At 51.8% G+C, this 15,691-nt stretch overlaps 1 long non-coding RNA gene across 1 annotated transcript; it reads right to left on the bottom strand.

Annotated features, from left to right (window-relative positions):
- Window positions 1–562: 562 nt before the first annotated feature.
- On the bottom strand, window positions 563–11,016 carry LOC123393251. The gene is made up of 3 exons (XR_006607993.1): window positions 10,826–11,016; window positions 5,490–5,796; window positions 563–4,284 (listed from the first exon to the last, which is right to left on the bottom strand). It is a non-coding gene; the product is annotated as an uncharacterized LOC123393251 (long non-coding RNA).
- Between the last annotated feature and the right edge of the window lie 4,675 nt (window positions 11,017–15,691).

Below are 15,691 nucleotides of genomic sequence, written 5' to 3'. Positions count from 1 at the left end.
CTGGGCATGTGTGTGGGTGTGGACCCGGCTCGCTGCGTCTCGTGACCTCGCCTGGGAGGGTGTGTGGGGAGAGGACGGGGGGAAGATTCGCCCCACTGCAAAGGAGAGGGTTCACGGCTCCTGTCTGTCTGTACTCTTTTCTCCACGTCCAGGGCTTCCTGAGCCGGGCTGTGCAAGAGCCAAGACAAGCAGCATCACTCCTTGGCAAACCAGTGCACTGTGGGAGGCCGGGAAGGGGCCCACGTTTGGAACCCACTGTCATCCCTCCCGTGTCCATCTCTGGGCGCTGTGACCAGGGACATGGACCGGTCGGCTTCTCCCTTTCCTGCCCCATGGTCCCAGGCCAGGGAGAGAATCTCAGTGATGCATCTGGCCGGGGCTCAGGTGCTCAGGGCAGGGCTGGTGGCCACTGGTGGTGCAGGGCAGCGTGGCCGGGCAGCCACTGAGCCAATGCAGGGCCCGGTTTGCAGTTCTGACCGGTAGCCCTGCGTCTGCATTTCCCAAATGGCATGAGAGCCAAGCAGCTGGCAATCCATTGTGAGAGAAATAACTGTTTTGATGTTTGGTGTAGCTTGCCATTCCCTGGACTGTTGGTAGAAGCGCGGAGGGAATGTGGGAGCCCGGAGGCCAGCTGCAGACGGGCAGCAGTGGTGTTTTCTGGGATCTGGGCACCAGCCGTTGCTGACTGACTCATGGTCATGGTCAGAGCCCAGGGTGATGGCATCACAGCCCGGAAAGCCGGTAGTAGGTTGGGGTCTCAGAAGAAGAGGGCTGGCCCCGGGTGGTAAAGGTGAGGAAGACCTGGGGTTAACTTGTTCAGTTTGGCAATCAAAACAGTAGTTGGGGGGTGGGGGGTCCCCAAAGATGAGCTTTGGTAAGTTCTGATTTGTTAGGTGTGGAGACGTCTTTGTCAGAGGACTGGCCCCGGGGCTGGGGTGCAAGCCACATTTAGGGGCTCAGGCAGAGGCTGGAGGGCGCCATGTCCCAGCAACCCACCAGGAAGGAGAGAGGAATGGTGCCCACGAGGAAGGGCCAAGACGGGAAAGCCGGTGAATGTGAGCAGCCCCAGAGTGCAACCCCTTGTGGTGAAACAGCTACTTGAGGAGACCCAGCCTGGGGAGGCCGTGTCAGGGGCTGGGAGTCTGGGACCCTGACACCGAGCATGGGGTGGGGGGAGGACAGAAAGATAATTCAGATATTCTGGAAGGAACAGAGAACGGGATGCACGAGCCAAGCCCCCCACTCCCATGTCATCCGCCAACTAGTCCTAGTGTTTTTCCGTATTTGCTCCAGATTTGTTTTTAGAAATAAAACCTTATCATCCCAAAGTCCCATTTGCAGCCCCAGGGCCATCTACCCACCTTCTGCTGTCCCCAACGCAGCTCACATCCGTCCCTCCATGTTCAGCACGGCTCTGCGTGCCGGCGCGCTCTTTACACTCGGCAGAAACGACACATCCCACACCGTGCTCACTTGACGACTTCTGAAATGTTCATATTTGGTTCTTGAGAAATTCATGGACGTAAATGAAGCTCTGGTTCAGTTATTTGAACTGTTTCACATTCCGTTGTGTGACCGACCGCCGTGCACCTGTTATGCTGTGGACAGATGCCGTGGGTGTGGTGGGGTGTCTGGGTTAGAATCAGACTGCGGGGAGAGTTGTTTCAGGCACCCCGGGTGAGTGTGGTCCCCTCGCTGACGGCATGGTCGTGCTTGCTCCCCAAGGTCCTGGGACCCTCTGTCCTCCGGCAGGATCCCCCCGGTTCCCCAGCTGGACCTGCACTCGGCATCTTCGGATTTTTCATGTTTGCTGATCGGGTGGGGGTTCTGTCCCTGAGGTTTGAGTCTGCCCCGAGCCTGAGCCTTGTCTCATCGTATGCTCTGGCTGTGCCGAGTTCCCCTATCTATTTATCCTTCACGCACTTTCCATTGGGACAACTTGCCTTTTCCTTATGGGTATTTACGTCTGTTAAAAATATATGTTCCGGAGAGATGCTAACGTCTGGTCAATGACAGGCATTTTGAACGTGCTTCCCAGGCGGTGACTTATCTCCCTCATGGTCTGCCCTGGCTCCAAAGTCGCGTTTGAATGTTCCTGTTATTATATATGTCCATCCTTTATCTTTGGTGGCGTATGCCTTTGAGGCTTCTTTGAGTGATCCTTCCCTACCCTTGAGGCTTCCTAAAAGCTTAAATTTTAATTTTCAGTGCGCCTGGGTGGCTCAGCTGGTTACAAATCTGACTCTGTTTTCAGCTCAGGTCATGATCTTAGGGCCCTGCGATCGAGCCCCCACATAGGGCTCTGTGCTCAGTACTCTGTACGAAGTACTCAGTACTATGTGCTCAGTACTCTGTGCTCAGTGGGGAGTCTGCTTGAGAGTCTCTCACTTCCTCTGCCCTTCCCCCCTCTCTGAAATGAATAAATAAATCTTTAAAACATTTTTAATTTTCCTATGAGGATATTTTATACATATGAAACTTAGGTGTATGTATTGTATTTGGTGAGGGACTGAGTTTTATTTGTCTCTATCTGTAGCCCTCTTTATTGAACAGCCTCCCCTTTCTGTGCCATCTTGTAGAACTGTCCAGACATTGCCAGGTTTCCCTGGGCCGGGGGAGCGGCCCACAGGTAGGTACATCCTGTCCCACAGGTATGTGAGCTTTCCCAGGCCAACACCTCGCGAAGTGGGTGGAACAGAGAAGTTCCTGGGGAAAAGAGAGGTTGGGGGTCCTCCTGAGCATGTCCATTCCCGGGGTCCTGGAAGTGGGAATGGGCTTTGGGTGGTAACCAGGGGGACCAAGGTAGACGGTCATCTTGGAAGTAAAATGAGGTGGGAGAGAGAGCCGGAGGTGAGCCATGCTGCCATCCAGGCAAGGCGGGGTGCCCACCCGTGCCTTGCAGTGATGCAGGATGGGGTCCAAACCTGCGGCCCCTGCGTCTCCTGCTTCAGGCAGCACAGGCCCCCAGGAGCGCAAGCTGACCAGCCATCCAGTGCAGAAACGCCCCTGTGGCCTGTGATCCGGAAATGGGGGTTTCTTCTGAGTTAATGAGGAGGGGGTGTCCTGGGCCATCTACTGGGAAGGAAGGGCCCTGCAAATCCTCATTTTCCCCTTGGCTGTTCAGGAAGGGTCACATGTCGGACGCAGGACCTCCGGACAGCTTCGTATGGCGGTGGAGAGGGAAGATCCAGTCCGAGTGAATGGCCAGAGGGCTTGGCAGTGGTTTGTGAGGCAGTCCGGGAGCGGGGATGGGGAGACATGGGGCGCCTTTGGGCCTGAGGCAGTGGCCAGGGACTTCTCGGAGAGAGGCGATGCCAGCAGCAGACCATCCCCCAGGCACGTTCTACGTGAGTTCATGTGGTTAATACCTTTCATCCTCGTGCACCGGGAGGTGTGCTAACATCACCTGGATAGGAATTACAGCATTCGCGTGGTGAGGGAGGGAAAGGAGCTGAGGTGTGACCTCACCGGGCCCGCAGACTCTGTGCCGTGGATGCACCCCGCACAGTATGTGTGCTGAGGACTCCAGAAGCCGGGGACCAGAGTTCCTCACCCCCATGGTCCGCAACCCCGCCGTCCTGCCTCAGAAGCTGTGTGTCTGCTCACAGTCGGGGAACGTTCTCCTTGGATTTCTTCTGCTCTCGCTCTGCAGGAGTTTCATCCGTTGAGACCTTGGTCAGATTGCTCGGACTGTTCTAGTCTTCTCCGAACAGTTCCCTTCTGCTCTCCATCCCTTGGGGTCCCCTCCCCGCCCACACTCTACAACCTATCTTTCAGTTTCACAGCGTTTTATTTTGGGGCAATTCTATATTTTTATTTTTATTTTCAGTAAGCTTCTTATCCAACATGGGCTTGAACTCATGACCCTAAGATCAAGAGTCGCTCCACGGACTGAGCAGGCCGGGAGCCCCAGCCATCATGTGGTTCTAACTGGGGTGTCGTCACTGTGACCGACACGCTGCAGCAGGGGGGCTCGCTGTTTGCCTGGGCTGCGCAGGGACGGCCACCCCGTGTCCAGCTGGCTTGGTCACTGGGACACGCTTACAGGATTCTGTGTGCGAGGAAAGCGGATCGTTTCTAAAACTTCCCAAACCCTTCCTCTCCACCTGCTCCCCAACCGCAGCGGGCTTGTCACTTTTTACACAGGCAACGTCTTCTCAGATCTCCCGGGAAAAACAAAGGCACTTTGATTCCCAGAATCCCATCCGTGTTCTCCATGGTCGTCGCAGCGGTCCACTTCCTCCTTTCCTCTCTTACATCTTCTCAAACGGCCAAGGCTGGGACCTGTGGATGAGGAACCAGGAAGGGCGCTGAGCATGACCCCCCCATCTCTGTGCACCGCGGACCTGGAGGGCGGGGCTGCTCAGGGGCGCCCCCTCCCTCCCACCTGGCTTCCTCTCCCAGGCCCGCTCCAGGTGAGCTTATGGGGTGTGGGGCAGGTGGAGACAAGCTCCGCCCCCACATAACCTGGGGCCCCCTCTCTTCTCATCAGGCAACGAAGGCTTTCCTAAAGTAAACCCAACGCGCAGGTGGGACTCTCCTCGGGTCACAGTTCCCTAACAAGGGGAGAGCGAACACAATCAAACACATGGGATCTCAGGGTCCTGGGATCGAGTCCCGCATGGGGCTCTCTGCTTGGCGGGGAGCCTGCTTCTTCCTCTCTCCCTCTGCCTGCCTCTCCAACTACTTGTGATTTCTCTCTGTCAAATAAATAAATAAAAAAATCTTTAAAAAAAAAAAAAAAAAAAAAAAAAAAAAAAAAAAAAAAAAACACATGGGAGTTTGGTGCCTTGAAGGCTGATTCCTAGTCTGCCACCAGTAGCCGCCGCCTGCTGGCCGATTCCACTCTCTGGGCCTCAGTGTCTCTCATGCATAAAGCGAAAGACATAAAACATAGTAGTGACAGGGGCGCCTGGGTGGCGCAGTCGGTTAAGCATCCGACTGATGGTTTCCACTCAGGTCGTGATCTCGGGGTCTTGGAATCGAGCCCCACGTCAGGCTCCACGTTCACCAAGGAGTCTGTTTCTCCTCCTCCCTCTGCCCCCCCTGCTTCCTCCCTCCTCTTTCTCTCTGCTCCCCCTACTCATACACTCTCTCTTTCTCATAAAATCTTAAACACCCACACATTAGGGATTCCACGGCTGAGTCATTTTAATGATTTTTAGAAGCTCGGACAAGGCTGCTCCCGCTGTCGACTAAAGTGCCGTGATTTCTGAACCAGAATGAAATACAAGGGGGGTGAGGGATACAGAACTCTGGGAGAAGGGAGGGCAGGACCCTCCCCCCAGGGGGCGCTCTGCCTACCCTGGCCCCCTGCTGAGGACTTCGCTGCCCCAGGCTTGGCCCTACTGGGATCCCTGTGTGTCCAGGGTAGTTTGCAGGGGCTAGTCTGGGTGGAGGGGGACTCGTCACCATGGATGGGGACTCTTCTGGGCATGATCTGCTCTGTTTGCAGGAGGCAATTAACTGATTCATCCTAAAGAACGTACCCATCCTTGGTGTAAACCAGGCAGCGTGGAGATGCAGAAATGAGAAGTGTCTGGTCGCAAGGGGCTTGGAGTCTGGTCCACTGAGAGAATTTTTAGTTTCCAGAAGCCCAGGCCAGAGGCAAGAGGGTGGCAAAACCAGCGGCAGAGTAGAGCTGGGGAGGGGTGTCCGTGCGTGTGGGGAGGCCAGCCTCCCTGACTCCAGGAGGCCCCGCTGCGGGATGCGGCGGGGGGACTCAGCTAACCCTGTGTGCGCAGGTGTGAAGAAGTCAGATGTTCCGGACACTTGGGCTGCAGACACCTTCACGCCCTGGTGGAGGGTCACAAATTGGTTAAACTAGTGAAGCTTGGCTTAGTTTGGGCTCCAGGGGGCTCACGCAGTTGGGAGTTTCTCTCCTGTGACAAGAATGGGGTACACTGGTCTGGTTTGGTTTATTCAGTTCAGTGAAATCCCATCGATAATTCCCTCATTCTTCCCATCTCCCTCTCCAGCATTCCTGCCCCCTGCACAGAGCCAGGTGTGCAGAGCCGAGGGGAAGGAGAGGGGAAGAATGAACCTTCCCATGTCATTTTTTGAGGTTGGTGAAAATCATTCTTAGCCCCTGCCCCAGGCAGATTTCCCCCTGAATCCCATTGGTGGGATTTGTGTCTCTTCCCTAGGTGATGAGTGTGGGGCTGTCAGGGCCAGCAAACACCAGTTGGGACGTGACCCTGAGTCTCATGGGGGCAGGATGGGCACCTGCGTAGAATCACAGCTGTGTTGTGAGGCAGGAATGAGAGCGGAGCGGGGAAGGCTCTACGTATGTTGGCAAGCACCAGCACCTGCTACGGCAACTTTCTTACCTTTCCGCCCCATTTGGCTCAGCGTTAGAAAATAAACTGGCCAGCTCAGCTTTGTGGGCCGTGCCCTGCTCTCTTCTCCTGGGAATAGTGCCTGTGTGATGGGGGGGGGGGTTGTGCCTGGGGTCCTGGGACAACCCTGTCCCTGACAATGTATCATCTTAATCATCTCACACTTGCCCTGGGATAGTGTCAGACAGCTCACCCAGTTGCCAGGAAGGTCTCCAGAACTTTCTCATGTTGCAACACTGAAACTCTACCCAGTGAGCGACTTCCGTTTCCCTCCCCCAGCCCCTGGCAGCCACCATCCTGCTGTCTGTATGATCCTGGCTGCTCTAGATCCTTCCTATACGTGGAATTGTGCGGGATTCGTGTTTTGGGGGCTGACCGACTTCACTCAGCATAGTGTCCTCCGGGGTCATGTGTATCTTGGCCTGTGATGGCGTTTCTTTCCTTCTGAAGGCTGATTCATATTGCATGGTATTGACCTACCACATTCTCTTCCTCCATTCATCCGTCCATGGATGTCTGGTCTGCACAGCATCTTTGCCGCTGTAAGCGCTGCTGCAGGCAGCATGGATGTGCAGAAACTTCTTGGAGATCTTGCTTTCAGTCCTTCTGCGTATAGACCCGGGGGGGGGGGGCCTGGATCCTGGAGTAGTTTCATCTAACTTTTTGAGGAGCCTCCATTCTGTTTAGGCAATGACTACACCAGTTTGCAATCCCACTGCCCATGCACGAGGGTTCCCCTTTCTCAACATCCTCTCCAGCACTTGTGATTTTCTTTTTGACTGTGTCCATCCTAACAGCTGTGAGACGGTAGCTCTTTGTGCTTTGGGTATACATTCCCTTGATGATGACTAATGTCAAGCATCTTTTCATGAGTTTGTATGCCATTTATATATCTCCTTTGGAGAAATGTCTTATCCGAGTCCTTTGCCCATTTTAAATCGGATTTTTTGTTGTTGAGTTGTAGGAGCTGTTTGCATATTCTAGGTATTAACTTTTTTTTTTTTTTAAAGTAGGCTCCATGCCCAGCATGGAGCTTGACATGGGGCTCGATCTCACAACCCTGAAATTATGACCCGAGCTAAAATCAAGAGTCAGACGTTTCACCAACTGAGCCACCCAGGCGCCCCTGTGTATTAATTTCTTATCAAATTATGTATTTTGGGGTGCCTGGGTGGCTCAGTGGGTTAAGCCTCTGCCTTCAGCTCAGGTCATGATCTTAGGGTCCTGGCATCAAGCCCCGCATCGGGCTCTCTGCTCAGTAGGGAGCCTGCCTCCTCCTCTCTCTCTGCCTGCCTCTCTGCCTACTTGTGATCTCTGTCTGTCAAATAAATAAATAAAATCTTTTAAAAAATATTATGTATTTTGCCAGGGTGCCTGGGCAGCTCAGTTGGCGAAGCATCTGCCTTCACCTCAGGTCATGATCCCAGAGTCCTGGGACCAAGCCCCCCATCCAGCTCCCTGCTCAGTGGGGATCCTGCTTCTTCCGCTCCCTCTGCCACTTCCTCTGCTTGTGCTCTTTCTCTCTCTCTTTCTGACAAAGAAAAAAAGAAAATATTTTTTAAAAAGTATGTGTTTTCCCCCATTCTGTGGGTTGCCTTTGCACTCTTAATAGTTTCCTTTGATGCACAGAAGTTTTTCAGAATGATAAAGTCCCGTTTGTCTATGTTTATGTTTGCTTTTGTCAACTGTGTGCTTGGGTTCATGGCCAAGAAACCATTGCCAAGTCCGATGTCATGAAGCTTTTTCACTATGTTTTTTTCCCTAGGAGTCTTATGGTTTGAGGTCTTATGTAATCCATTTTGAGCTAATTTTTGCATATGATGTAAGATTAGGGTCCATCTTTATTCTTTTGCATGCAGAGATCCGGTTTTCCCAGCGCCATTTGTCAAAGAGACTGTCCTTTCCCCGTTCAGTGGTCCTGACATGCCTTATTGTTTGACGCTTCACATTGAGTTCATCTCCGGGTTCTCTGTTCTGTACCATTGGTCTGTCCACACTGTTGTTTCAATAGCTTTATAGAAAGTTCGAAATCAGGAAGTGTGGGGTGTCTCTGCTTCTTTTTCAAGATTGTTTTGTTTTGGCTATTTGGGGGTCCCTTGAGACACTGAATTTTAGGATTTTTTTCTATCTCTGCAAAAAATAAATGTCATTGAGATTTTCATAGGGATTACATTGGATCTACAGATTGCTTTAAGTAATACTGACACCTTAACGTTCTTTAATCCATGCTCGTGGGATATCTACCTGTATCCTTATATCTTCTTTAATTTCTTCTAGTGGTTTCCAGCATACAAGCCTTTCACCTCTGTGGTTAATTTTCTTCCTAAGCATTTCATTTTTTTTTTGATGCTGTTGTGAATGGCATTATTTTCTTAATTTCCTTTTTGGATTGTTCGTCTGCTTTGGTTTTAACTGAAGTGACCTCTATCCGTAGGAGCCACCAACTGTGGGACCTCATCAGTCGTTCCGTCCCCACCCATCTGTGGGATCCTGCGCCCATCGTGGGGGTGCAGGAAGGGCGCTGCTCTCTGGGGCTGCAGGAAACCCAGGGGAGTCTTGGATTCTGCCTGTAACTCTGCTCTGGAGTGTCCGCGTCTGGTCCGGCCCGTTCTGTCCGGCCCGTTCTGTTGGCACCCGCGCGGGATGGCCACACGGAGGCAGCAGAGTCTTCCCGGAGCCGGGTTGCGGGGTGCCACCTGCTGCTCTGGGCTTCTGCCCAGTGGGCTGTGGCTGGCCTGCTCCGTGCTCTGAGCCGGGGAGCCGGGAGAGGCCTGAAACAATCACAGGCCCAGGCCAGAACGTGATCCCAGGGCCGGGGCTGTCGTGGTCCATGAATGAGTCTCACTTGTCATCGTGAGTAGCCGAGCCGAGAAGCTACTTTTCCAGATTCTCAGCCTCACCCTGTAAGAGGTAGTTCTCCTCATCTTGCGCACAAGGGAAGGGCATCCTGACTGGAAAGTCGCCCCTTGTTACCACGCATGGAAGAGGGGAGGAGAGAGAGTGAGAAGAGGAGCCCCACCTCCCCTTTATCTCGTCCTGCATGAAGCTGGTGGGGAAGGGGTATACGCAGATTTCACACAAACCTGGGGTTTCGCTTCTCATCACCTCTAGCAATGAGAAAGGAAGCCTGTGGCCATGCCACACAGATAATCCCCTCCCCTCCTTTCGGCCTCTCCTCTCCTAACAACCGTACAGCTCCCTGGCCCAGACAGTGGGCTCCAGTGTCGGTCGGTACAAAGATCATGCCATTGACACCTGCAAGACGGGTCTCCAAGGCCCAAGACTCCGGCTGCGGCGCCATGTTCCTTCCCTCTTGCCTTAATGGCAACCCCAGGCTGGATTTTGTCCTCAGTATATAGCTAGCAAGGAGCAGGCTGGTTATTGTCCTAGTTCCACTGGGTGTTAGCTCAGTGACCTTGGGCCAACTGGCTTCACCCTGGTCTCAGTATCCCCTCCCTCTGGCGCCAGTAAAAAGGGGATGAGGGAGAATGTCATGAGTTTGCCCGAGGATCATATGGCTTTTTGTCTCTAAAGGGGTTAAATCAGTGCCTGTCTTCTGGTAAGTGCTCGATAAACAGTAACTTGGAAACATTCAAATGGAAACTGCATTTGAAATTCATAACTTTTTCAGATGCCAGAGTCTGAAAGGACCTCAGGTCATTGATTTCAGTGTTTTCTAAAGTGCCCTTGAAATGCTTTCTTCCTTCAATATGTTTTGTGAAAAAGGGCTCTGTGGCCAAGGATGACAGGGCATTTAAAGTTCAAGGTCGTATATTAAAGTCTCAGAGAAGGCACAGGGTCAAGAAACTGTTCAACTTTGATTGTTCCAGAGTTGATCAGACTGATCAACCACAGGACCTTTGCACACGATCCCTTTTAACTTTTAGGTGGTTAGCATATCAGCACAACACCTCCTAACTATGCAGTAGTCTGTCCTGTGACTCTTTCCATTAGTGATCATAATGATTCTGTCAGGATATCCAGTGACAAGGCACTCTGTCCCCACCACAGGCAAGTGTTTGTTGCACGCCGGGCACGGTCATAAGCACTAAGTGTGCATTATCTTATTTAATTCTCGCAATAACACTATGCAAACGTCCTTATCTCCTGAATCTGAAGAAACTGAGGTTTAGAAGAGCTGAGTGATCTGCCCAAGGTCACAAGGCTAGAAAGCACCAGGACGCCAGATCAGCCAGATCAGCCTGGCTCTGGAATCTCCACCCCTCAGTGCTGCTTCCCACGGCCCCTGCCACCTGCTGGACAGTCCTCCCTGTCTCAAGCTGCCGCCCGATTCCCATTCCTCCCCTTCCTCCCTGGGGCACACACTCAGTTTCACTTCTCACATCCTCTGGTCTTCATTGTTCCTGGAGCTTTATCCACTCTTTATCCACTTTTTCTTTTGCGTTAGGTAACTCGGCAACCCTTTTGCACTGTAATACTCAAAACTGAACACCATTCTATCCACTCCACTATCATACAATACTTACCCTTGTAGGAAGTCACGCATTATCAAAAAACAGAAGAATTTTCCTTTTTTGGACAAGGTCACAGGATAGAAAGTTCTTGACACACAATAACAAAATTTTCCCATCAAGACTTCTGATGACAGCTGTTTTTTATAGCTCCAGTGGTGTTGCTCTAGAATCTTCAGCCTCACTAGGTTCCCGGCTGCTGCTCTGCCCTGTCTCCCGGTGTCCCCCTCCCACCCCCCACCCCCCACCCCCGCCAGCCCAAGCACTGGTTTGCAGCTTCTCACCAGGTTTGCCCTTTCTTTTACCCCTGTGACTCATCATTTTGGTAAACAAGGCTCAACGCCCTAAAACCTAGCAGCTGAGCTTTTACCAGGCTTTCCTGTCCTAGGCAGCTGGGATCTGCTTAAACCCATAGCAGTGCCTAGTGACACAAACTGCTTTTTTTTCCCTTCAATCATTAGCACCAATTCCAGTTCTGAAAACACCACTGAGGGAAAGACACTGACACTCTCCGTGTGATCTGACCCTCGTTCGAAGCCCTCTACTTCATTAATTCAGCCCAAGAGCGCATCATTTGGGGGAGATGCATTATCCCATAGATCTATATGGAGCTGGTCTTTAACCAAAATGAATTCCCCCACAATTCTGCCATACACCAGCAAGTATATTTTAGAGACTCCAGATTGTATGTTTATATCTGCTCAAGTTCATCTGATTAAACCTGCGTTGTTGTACCAGCCCACGGTGAATTTCTGGGAGGCTGGTGGTGAAGAAGCTGGTCCCCTCTGCAAAACTGACAGGCATTACGCCTGGATCAGCATTTTACAGCTAAGCTGCACACCGTGGTACCTACATAAGTGGCTCGTGAGTCCCCGAAATAAGGGTAGTGTGACTGAGACCTGGGTTATAAATTGTATGGATCCCTGATTAAGTGTTAATAGTCACATATGGCTAACGGATCCCACATGGGACAGTGCACATCTAGAGGTCTTCCTGATGCAGAGGCAAAGATTCTGAGCAGAACAGGGGCTGCTCCTGGCACTGGAGACCCAACTCTAGACTAAAGAGGCTTGTTCTGTGCTTATCAGCCATCTGTATGTAGAGAGATCGAGTTGCACTTCCAGAGTGGCGGACTTTGCCAGATGCCCTCTGAGATCCACACATCCCACATACGTGCCATTGCCCTGCACTGCAAGCCTGGTGATTGTTTCTTCAAGAAAATAGTTGTTTCCCCTATTTGTAGAAGTCATTCATGCCCATGGTGGCAAAATGCAGGAAAACACGTCGAGGAAATTAACAATGACCCGCAATGTGGCCACTGGAGACAACCGCCGCCCCCCCCAGTCCGGCACCGCGCCTTCCTCTTCCTTCTGTGGTGGTATCTTTCCCATCTCTGAGAGTGTACCTTCTCTCACATTTGCAGCTTGACTTTTTTTCATTAACAGCATTTCATAAGTACTTGCTTTTATTAAACATTCTTTCCAAACAGTCTGAAATGCTGTGGTATAGTTCGTTATGTTAGTGACTAATACTTTGCACAACCATCCCCCTACTGCTGTACTTTTGGGTTGTATCAAAGTTTTTTTGCTATTGTAAATAAAGCGTCAATAACACGTCTTGGTCCGAAATAGCTTTGTTCATAATTGGCATTGATTCCTGAAGAAGGGGTATTAGTAAGTCTAAGGATAGGAACCTCGTTAGAGTGTATTCTTGCAAGAGAGGACAGAAAGTTGGCCTGCACCACATGCTGGCTCTTCGTGGCCCATGCTTTCTTCCAAATGTTCGAGAAGGTTGCTTCTGTGATCCCAGTTTCCCAGCCTTTCTGAAATCAGGGCGGCCCTCGGTCCTCCAGCAGCACTTCTGCGGTCAGCTGGTCTCGAGTCCGCTCGGTACATTCATCCCAGGCCGTCCTGCTGCCTCCTGCTGTCCTCGGAGCTTCAGCTCTTCTTCCCCACGTGGTTCTTCCATTTTCCACGCTGGTGTCTCTTTCACCCTAGTGAGGACAGTGGAACCAGCATGTAGCGGAGACTGCCAACCACTGGACAAAATCTGTGTTCTTCTCCAGCTTCTAAGCACACACCCGAACTATATCCCCCCAGACCCCCACGGTTGGGTGGCCGGCCGTGTGACTAACTGCCCGCCGATGGCACATGAGTGGAAGAGCCCGTACCCGCTGCCAGGCCTGGCCCATGACAACCTGCTCTGTGGAATGGCCACATCCCTCAGGGCAACCCCGGAAGTCCCGTGATGAAGATGCCAGCACTTTTGCCAACGGGTTTGCATACCTGCTGATCCATTCACCTACCTACTGTTGTGTTTGGTGGTTTCCCCTCTTTGGGACCTTCTGCAATTTAGAACTTCATTTAGTCCTGCTTGAGCTATCCTTCCTTTCTTCTTGGATCATGAACTCAGTGACACTTATGTTTTCTCCAAATATCATGGGATTCTCTGTCCTAAGTCTTGGCACACACCTGAGCGTCCCGGAGGCCCTCCCCTAGCTATCCCAGACTCCTGGATGACCGGGAGCTTTCTCTCGCTTCACCTCACAGACACACACCCCTGGTTGCGTGGAATTTGATCCAAAACGGTGCTCCTCTTCATTTTCTCTGCTTTCTAGGAAATGGAACTGTCCCTGTGGCAAGAATTTAGCAGAAATGGGCAGGGGAGGACAGGGAAAAAAAACTGGACCACCCCATGAGGGGAGACAGCTGGTAGAAGCCCTCAGAGGCAGGGATGACCGAAGAATCCTAGGGAGCAGAGGTGTCTAATGGTGCAGCCGGCAGAGAGATCCGCCATTCCCCTCAAGGGCTTGGCCGGCTCTGGCCGGGTCAGCCTGCCGATAGCAGGACGGCCCGCAGACTGACGGGACTTGGCAGCTGCCAGAGCTCAGGGCCAGAGGTGACCACGTGGGTGGGAGCCTTCTTCTACCTTCTACCCTGGCCAAACTTTTGGGGGAGGATTTGGAGTCCCACGGGATGTAGAGGGGACATGTGAACCCATTTTCTTTAGGGAGGCTTCAGCTGACATCTGAGTTATGCCATCAACCTAACCATTGCTAAAAAAAAAAAATCATAATATCATAGTAAAACTAAGGATTAAGTAGGTAGTCAGGTATTTAGCGCCTCAGAACACTGAGGCCTGAGAGGGTCTGTCATGTAGCTAAGGGACCTGGTGCCCTGGCAGAGCTTTGCCCTGTTCACGGGTCTCTGGCTTCCGGCCCCTTGTTCTCGCTCCTTGTCCGGGAGGAGAGAGCTGGGGTAGAAAGGGGCCAGCTCCTCCGGCCCCGGGGGCTCCCGGGCGCTCCTGGACTCAACTCTTCCCTGAGCGGCTCCCACAGAGCCCTTGAGGGGTCAATGCTCAGAGCTCAGGCGTATGGATGGTGCGAGTCAGGAAGAGGTCCCGTCCCTGCCCTGCCCCAAGGAGATAAACATTCCCCAGTGAAGACAAGCACTCAAGAAACAGATCCAGGAGTAGGCTCATTAGGGTCATAAAGCTATCTTGTCTGAATGTCAGAAATGTCCTTCATTTGGATCGAAGGATTTAGTCCCCCAGCTGAAAGCCTGGAGATGTTGGGGCCATGCACGCGGCCGGGCCGCGGAGGGAGAGAGTTTATCAGACGCGCTCTTCTCCTCTGTTCCAGATAAGAATGCATGTTGACTGGTGTGGAGAGGGGGAGGTTTCCTGAGTGCAAAGTACCAAGGCACAAACCCTGAGATAAAAAGTCATAAATAGACTGAGGGCCTGACCAGTGCCAGGCTCAGTGTCCTTGGGCTGGTAGGACTCTCGGGCCAGGTCCCAGGTGGGGGGAGCCGGGGCCGAGCAGCTGCTGTGGAAATTTCCACGGTCTATCCACCGAGCACCAGCGCTGGGGCTCCCGACAGCAGGGGGTTACGAAAGAGACTGGAGATGCAAGACAGGGTCCCAGCTCACGAGGAGCTCGGCCCCCAGAGAAGACGCCCAGGGACGCGCGCCAAGAAAGCAAGTGAACAAGCAGGTTGGGAAGATCTTAAAGTTGTAAATAGCGTCAAGGCACGGGATTAATCGAGAAAAATGTCAGTATCTCCTCCCAAGTATTAGAACCCCATTTCACCTTTTGAGGAAAATGTTGAAAAGTACAAACTTCACATTAAGGTAGAAGCTGACTTTGGGGCACGCCGGGCTGGCTCAGTAGGAAGAGGTTTCGAGCCCCACAGCGGGTGTAGACATTACTAAAAACAAGTAAATATACTTTAAACCCAAGCTGATTTTATTACTTTTACTAAAAAGGGTCACAAACAATATATTTATTTTTTAAAAGTTTTTAAGGATATTTTATTTGTCAGAGAGAGGGAGAGAGAGAGAGAGAGAGAGAGAAAAAGCAAGCATAAGCAGGGGGACTGTCAGGCAGAGGGAGAAGCAGGCTTCCTGCTGAGCAAGGATCCTGATATGAGACTAGATGCCAGGACCCTGGGATCATGACCTGAGCCAAGGCAGAAGCTTAACCAACTGAGCCACTCAGGCATCCCTCTACTGATTTTTTTAATGGAAAAAAATTTTTATAATTTGTTAACAGTTGCTAGAGTCTGGGATAGTCTTAAGAATTCAGGTTAACATTGCATAATCATTTTTTTAAAAAGACATCAGTTATTTATCTGAGAGAGAGCGAGCACACATGCGTGCACAACCCAGGGGAGGGGCAGAGGGAGAGGGAGAATCTCAAAGAGAGCCCTCACTGAGCACAGAGCCTATTACACAGCTTGATCTCACGACCCTGAGATCATGACCCAAGCAGAAACCAAGAGTCGGGCATCCACCCAACAGACTGCACCACCGGGTGCCCCAAAATCATTTTTAACACAGGAAATTATTAGAAGACATCAGTTCCTTGTCTTATTAATTGTT

The sequence above is a fragment of the Mustela putorius genome, unplaced genomic scaffold (genome assembly GCF_011764305.1).
Source record: "Mustela putorius furo isolate JIRA1106 unplaced genomic scaffold, ASM1176430v1.1 tig00000785_pilon_pilon_pilon, whole genome shotgun sequence".
NCBI lineage: Eukaryota > Metazoa > Chordata > Mammalia > Carnivora > Mustelidae > Mustela > Mustela putorius.
This window is presented reverse-complemented; position numbering and strand designations above follow the sequence as displayed.